Here is an 8,248-nt window from a genome sequence, read left to right as displayed (position 1 = left end):
TCATAAATTTAACCTCTAAAATAATATCTTTTGTAAAGAATGTAGAACAAAACGCATCTCAATTCAATTTTAAACCCAGCTAACATAAAACCACCAATCCTTTTATACACAACACAAAGGCTGTAGAAAGCTTTCAACGAAATAAGTGCCTTTATTTTCATTTAACAGCTTATAGCCAAACAAATTTAAGTTCTATTTAAAATAAATGAATGCTTGGCTCAAGTCATGTTGTGGACTAATTATGAACCATATTATTCTGAGTGTGGTACACACACATATTCGTGATTGTATTCCTTATAGAGAGAATTCAAGATAAAGTAACTTAAGTATATATTTTAACGGTATTCATTGTGGTCAATTATTTTAACAGACGTATCGATAGTGACTTGTAACTCCTCTTTTATTATATAGGTTGACGGTCGAGCAAATAGGCCACCGATGATGTAAATGGTCACCATCACTAATAAACAATGGCGTTCTAAGAAATATTAAGTATTCCTTTCATCGCCAATACGCCACCAACCTTGGGAACTAAGATGTTGTATCCCTTGTGCCCTTTTTTGGCTCACTCACCATTCAAACCGGAACACAATAATACTCCTGTTTGGCGGTAGAATATCTGATGAGTGGGTGGTACCTGCCCAGGTGGGCTTGCACAAAGCCCTAGACCAAGAAAACTCAGTATCTAAACGAATCTAGAAAGAATCGATTGATGTATTTATGTAAAACTTTGCAAGTAAAAATTCAGATAACAACACTATCATTTATAAAGCTTAAATGATGATGGATCCAGCGTGTATATCAAACCCAATTCATTGAAACTTTAGTAAGTGAGCCTGGTTTAATTTAAACTCGTCCTAAAAAGTCGGATACAAAACCAAAGACAAAAGTGTGTTTTTATTTAATACTGTGAGTTATACCATATTTTTTAAATGCATATTATAATAGTACCAAACTAAACATCTGTGGCATTATAAGCTGAAACCTGGTGCTATTAACGCTCTGTATTGCTAAGCTCAGTCATCTTGGTTAAGAGAACTAATTTAGAAGTTTTTTTTTTATTGGTGTCTTCGGACGTGTCATTTCAAAGCCCAGCCTTGCAAATTCATACTCGTTTAATGAGTATTTGCGGCGCTTGATTACTTGAGTAGCGTCAACTGTAATTAATTTTGTGTAGCTTACACGCTGTACCGCGCTCCAACCGATGGGATGAAGCGAATGATGATCATTTGTTAGGTGCATTTATTTTGTAGGTCAAATGTAACTAAAATCGGGCCCATATTTAAACATAATGTTAAACTGATTCTTTAAATATACAGTAACCTGCAGACTAACAAATGGATATTAGTTCTGAATTGCTTTATAATTTTTTAAGCCGTCGTCAACAAGTTTCAAAAAACCTTGGCGGTGGGGATTTGCGCAAGGCTGACAAGGTAGGTACCATCTACTCATCAGATATTCTACTGCCCAACAGCAATACATGTTGGTGAAAGTTGGTGGCGCATTGACGATGTAAGGAATGTTAATATATGGTGGTGACAACTGCTAGACCGTCTACCTACATCATAAAAAAATATAACATATAAAATAACTCTTGATAGAACAATAAGTCGCATATGAATGTATGCATAATATTATTAATTTAGATTTATTTTATGTCGACGTATTCATAGAAATGCTTCAAAATTTCAGTAAAACATACTTGAATATAGTCAAGGTCTACGCGGTACGGCTTTGTGTAAGTCCGATTGAAAGGGACTTGAAACTCATCAATATTCTATTTCCAAACAGTATATTCGGTATCGTTGTGTCCCGGTTTTAAGGGTTAATGAGCCAGTGACAATACAGGCATAAGGGATTTCATATCCTAGATTCCATGGTCTGCGATGCTTTAAGCCTAAAGGGATTTGCGAATATAAATCACTATCAGAAAACCATTTCCTGCCTGCCGAATAAAAAATAAATAAACATACTACCAGTTATAAACCGTACCAAATACAAACTTTAATTTTGAATTATTCACGATCAAAAATCGACAAATATGGAATCACGTTTTTTATCAATACATCATTTATGTTTAATATAGTGTAACATAACACAATGCAAGATTAATATTTGACTGTACGAAAAGTGCGACATCAGTCCTACCACTTTTAATGAATTTTGTAGTAACACTGGTAAAACGTAGGTATACTAAGCTTATAAAGGTCTATATACTATAATAATATATAAGAAATAAGAAATAAGAAATGTTTATTTGGACACAGTACACAGTAAAAAGGATAAAAAAGTATAAAAATTTAAAACAAAAAGTAATAAAAAAAAATGGTATTAACTAATTATAACTACTAACTTAATTACAAAAAAACAAAAACAATACAAAACAACACTATGATACTTAACGTGTCCTAAGGGTTACCATTCAGCTTCCAAGTTGGGTTCCAAGAACCCAACGCTGATTTTCAATGGTACCCTGTGTGGTTGTGACGGGCTGTGACAATATATTATAAAAAGAATAAATAAAAAAAAAAAAAACTAAAATATTAAAATACACATAATAACAATATATAATTTTAAATATATAAATACATACATCATTTATGACCCCATTAGGAAATGGCAATTTTGTTCCATTAGCTAATAATTAATCGGTCGGGGGGAGACGGGGGAAGGAATGCAAGGTGTCGGTTAATGGTGTAAGTTTTATCAGTGAGGCGCGCGCGCCGGCAGTGGATCGACGCTGTCACGCAACCTTCAAATTTCGAATTACTTTCAACTATTTACTGTTTACCTTAATGAAATGTATACAGATACAAAATAAAACAAAAAACTATATAATATAAAAGTTAATAAGCTTAATCCGAAAGTTGTAAATTGTTAAGACGGTAAGTTGATTATCTAATCATTATATCTTACGTAACTCAACTGTATGCTTTAATATATTATTACCTGTCATTCAAACCATACAGCACAATATGTACAATATGTACAACCACGAAGAAGTCGAACCAAAAGAGAAAACGAACAGCAGCCTTTGCAGCAGCGCATAGCTAGACCAATCTGAGCCATAAGCTACGGAGCCATACCATTAAGGTAAGAGATAAATAATAATTATAATAAATGTTAAATTATATATACACATGTACACACATATATAAATGTTAAATTACAAATGTTAATGTTTAGGCAAGTAGTACCAGTAGATAAATAAGTTGTTTATAAAGAATCTGTATATACCACTACTTGTATTGTAATAATAAAAAAAAAATATATACATATAACGAAAAAAAAAAAAAAATAAAAATAAAATATATATATATATATACATATAAAACCAACTTGGTCTACACATATGTCATTTTGATATATGAATACTGCAATTATATGTAATATTTATTGTATACTAGTTAAACTAAATTAAATAAATAAATAATAAAAAACAAATTATGACTGAAGCTGTAGATTACGTAAATATGATTTGTGTCTAAAGCGAAATATATTAATGGTTTCCAGGATCCGAAGGGGAGGCGGCAGGTTGTTCCAGCACTTCGTCGCTGCATAGCGGAAACTACCACGAAAGGCTGCTGATCGATGAAGAGGCACGCTAAGCATATAAGACGACGCTCTCGTGGGATATGTTTTGTTACTTTCTTTTGCCCAACTCAACTTACTATACAGATATAAAGGTGCTTTATTTTGAATAACACCAAATAGGAGGGTAGCAAGATGTAATTGCCTTCGGTATTCCATCTTAATCATCCGTGCGGTATTAAGGTATGGGGATACATGTGCGCGAGGCGGAATTTGGAAGCAGTACCTGAGAGATGCATTTTGTACTCTTTGTATTAGGTTTTTTGAGCGAGCGTGCAGTCTAGGTCCTATAACCGCATCAGCATAATTAAGTTTAGACAATACCAGGCTATCACAAAGTTTAATTCGCATGTCTTTACTAAGAACGTCTCTTATCCTATACAATACTTTTAATCTGTAAAAACAACTACGAACTGTATTAATGGTGTGTTTTTCGAATCTCAATTCCTCATCAATCAACAAACCCAAGTTTCGCACTTCTTTAACGCGCTCGATATTCTTACCTTTAATTTGTATGATAGGGTTTAAGCTACCAATTAGGTTGATTTGTTTCTTCGTTCCTAATATGATATACTTAGTTTTGTCGGGATTTAGTACGAGATTATGAGATTCTGACCATTGCGTAATATAACTCAAATCATCATTCAATTTTTGAATAGCCACGCTAGCTTCAGATGGCTTAAACGTTATATAAATTTGTATATCATCAGCGTAAATGTGGTATTTGCAGTGCTTAATGCTGTTAACAATGTCGGCACAATATAGCGCAAAGATAATTGGTCCTAGTATAGAGCCTTGTGGAACGCCTGTATTAACCGTGCTACAGTCTGAAAGCACCCGGGAACCGTTTCCATTAACTACCTCAACCATTTGTTCACGATTACTCAAATAACTTGCAAACCATTTAATTGTTAGAAAACTGAATCCGTAATATTTTAGTTTGGACAAGAACAGAGCTCTATCAATGGTATCAAAAGCACGAGAAAAATCTAATAAAACAAGAATCGTTCCCTCGCCTACGTCCATACCGCATAGTACATTATCTGTAACATCCAGTAGCGCAGTTGTAGTGCTGTGATGTTTACGAAATCCAGATTGCATAAGTGGTAATACATTGTTATTCTCTAAGAATCGTGTCAATTGGTTACATACGATTCTTTCCAATATTTTGGATATGCATGGTAAAATGCTAATAGGTCGTAGATCCTTAAGTTCACAAACACTCTCCTTCTTGGGAATGGGTTTAACTATCGCGGTCTGCCAAAGATTCGGAAATGTGCCTGTTTCGATTGATGCATTTAAGATTTTAATTATAACTGGTAAAATACGTGGTAACGACAATAAAAGCATGTCTAACGATATTCCGTCCACACCTATGGCCTTAGACTTCAACGAGCGGAGTATTTGTAAAATTTCGACTTCGTTAGTCGGCAATAATGAAAAAACAGATGTGCCAAACTTGTTACATTCATAAAAATTCATTGTTTCTATTGAAACGTGATCCCTACTACTTGGCACATTAAGGAAGAAGTTATTTATCATTGTTGGGTCATTAAGATGTTCTGGTATATTTTGGTCGTGTTTCTGTTTTATATGTATAATTTTATTTAAGTGTTTCCAAAGTACAATTGAGTTTTTAATATTGGAATTAATATGAAAATTAAAATATGCAGATTTCTCCCTATGTATTGCCTGTACTACTTGTCGTTTTAGGTCTTTATAGTAATTTAAACGCAAATCTGTTTTAGACAACCTTGCCTGAGTTTGAGCTTCATCTCGACGTCTCATAAACAATTTAATGTTATATGTAATCCATGGGTAGTGAGTCTCTTTGATGGTAACCATCTTAATAGGGGCGATAGCATCAAATACCCATAGCAAGTAACCAGTGAACTGGCTTACCATCTCATTAATGTCCTCAATTTTGCATATGTCCTGCCAATTAACTAAATTAAGTGTATCTGTGAGACATTCTGTGTTAATATCTTTTAGCGGTCTGAACATTATGATCTTTGATGGACTTTTATTTCTCTTAATATTTATTTCACAAGATACAAATGCATGGCCGCTAAGCTCTGCAATATGTTCTACTACAATATTGTCAACTCTTGTATTAGAGCAAATGAGATCTATTAAAGTTTCACTGTTAGTCGTAAAATGTGTAGGATTCGTAACATGTTGTGTCAAACCATGAGTCAATAAAAATGTGTCCAGGATTTGTTTCTGATATTCATGAGTTCTAAGATAATCGATGTTGAAATGTCCTAATAAATATAAGCAATCGTAATAAGGCAGTGCACTTATAGTTTCTGACAATGCATCAAAAAAAACAGAAGTATTCAACCAGGGGGGGCGATAAGCCGTTCCAACAACTATAGTCTTGCCGTTCAATTTTACGAGTATCCACATTTGTTCAACCAAATGAACAACAGGATGCACAAGTGTACGCGCAGATATACCACATTTTATATAAAAGCCAACACCACCACCTCTTGATCGTATCTCCATAGGTCGCGGTATATGACGTAATCGATAACCTGGGACATGAGGTGCTCTGCCGTCTTCTCCCGGACGCAACCAAGTTTCATTAATGGCTATCACATCGGCTTCATGACGCTCCATTAATACTATGAATTCCTCATGATGTGACCCAAGCGAGCCCGGGTTGAATAAACCAAATTTAAGATTGCTCATATTAACCATTTGATAATATATATAGATAAATGAGAATAAATAAAATGTATTATTACGAATATGAGTAAAATAATGAATTTTATAGTATTAATAATTAGAGAGTAATTATACAGCACAACCCCCGCTTCATACGCGTTAATAAAATGATAATTGTTATAAAAATAAATAAATAAAATAATACATAGCTTATCTATAATATATCTTAGTATACAGAACAAGGCCACGACACTGTTGCTATCATTGTACATGCCACCACATCTCCCAAAACTTAATATTATTGTGAAATGATAAAATTGAAATAAAGTCTTGAAAACATCATTAATTACAGAGACATAAAAAATATAAATAATCATAATAAAATAAAAAAGTCGTTTACAATACATAAACAATAAGTCTACCAAAAGAAAACATAACAACGGAATGTACGAACTTAATTTTTGCCAAAAATTTTGCAGATATCGTTTTCTGAACGTACCCGTTGAACTGCTGCATCCGTCTCACGCCGCATGAATATTCTCCCGTCGCGACTCCATATGTAACGCCAACCATGACGTTTTCCCTCTTCTCTGGCCTTATAAAAGAGGAGGCGGTTAGCTCGTGTAAGATGTTCGTTTATATAGACTCGGGAGGGGTTGCCGTCAATGATGCCAGACGTATCAATTCCGCGTCGCACCCGCGCCGACTTTATTAAATCGTCGCGCAAAGACCGCCGCGCAAATCGCACCACGACAAGTCGCGGTCGTCGATCTTCGTTTGGCGACAATTGGTGTCGAAGTCCGACACGTTCGGCACTGACGATGTCGCGAGGGTCGAGTGTCATGCCCAGTTTCCTGGAGATGGCTTGAGTTAGGTGCACCACATTTTCACCCTTCTGTTCTGGAACTCCTGATATTTGAACGTCATTCAGCAATGTACTCTGTTCTCTATCATTAATCTCTGCTTTCAATGACGCTATTGTTTCATTAATTTGTGAATTACTACCCTCTTCATTTATTTTAAGGCATTTTTCCTCTAAGGACGTCATACGGTCTTCAACCTTGTCCACCCTTTTGTTGAACTCAGCCATATTTTCGTTTAGCCTTCCTAACTCCAGCCTGAAAGAAGTCATCTCCCGCGTAACTGTGATGAGCTCTATTCTTAGCAGCCTGATTTCCTCGGCCAATGATCCTGCAGAGCTTTTATCTACCGCATTGGCGTCTATAAATAGCTCTTCAGTAGGCGATTCAGCAGAAGGCTTGTTTTTGGTATCAAGTCCACGGCAGAGACGACACATCCAGCGCGCAGGGAGGCGAGAGTCGGGGCTTATATTGACACACGAACGATGGAATACCGAACTGCATTTATTGCATTTAGCGCCATCTGTTGTTGAGAGGAACTTGCCGCATTGATTACATTTGTTAGCCATTATTTAAATATATCGTAGTACTTTGAATATCCGATAGATGGCACAATGAGATGAGTAACAATTGTTAATCAATTAAGTGGTATTAATTTAATAAGATTCAATTAAAGTGTATGAGTGATGTGAATATATACGAATAATGCACGAATCGTTAGATGTATAAGTTGTGTTTTTGGCTTTGTTTGTTTGTTTTTTCTTTTTTGTGGGGGTACCTGCGCATTCGCTATTTGAGCAGCTGATTGTTGTATCCGTTAAGAGACACTTAAGAGACACTTATATCACAAGCTATACACTTGTATCAGTCTTATAATATTTCACTCACTTTGTCAGACTCACGTAAATGTTTAAATAAACTTTTTAGAACAATATCCAACTCTTTTTATTTTATTTGTTTGAAAATATACAGAGAGACTATTGTCACCGCCAAACGTCAACGTCGTCAATTCAATATATATATATCTAAAAAAAGAACGCAATCCTTATTTTTTTGTGATATTATTTCTTTTGTACTATCTACGTCATATTTCTTCAAATCCATGTGCTTAGTAAATGATAAACTTC

General features: G+C 34.8%; 1 long non-coding RNA gene across 1 annotated transcript; it reads left to right on the top strand.

The window, feature by feature from the left end:
- Positions 1-2,641: 2,641 nt before the first annotated feature.
- Positions 2,642-7,906, top strand: LOC125066963. The gene is made up of 3 exons (XR_007119700.1): positions 2,642-2,885; positions 2,970-3,093; positions 3,514-7,906. It is a non-coding gene; the product is annotated as an uncharacterized LOC125066963 (long non-coding RNA).
- Positions 7,907-8,248: the final 342 nt, after the last annotated feature.

The sequence above is a fragment of the Vanessa atalanta genome, chromosome 10 (assembly GCF_905147765.1).
Source record: "Vanessa atalanta chromosome 10, ilVanAtal1.2, whole genome shotgun sequence".
Classification (NCBI taxonomy): Eukaryota; Metazoa; Arthropoda; class Insecta; order Lepidoptera; family Nymphalidae; genus Vanessa; species Vanessa atalanta.
Note: the sequence above shows the minus strand (reverse complement) of the source record. Positions and strands in the feature narration are given on the sequence as shown.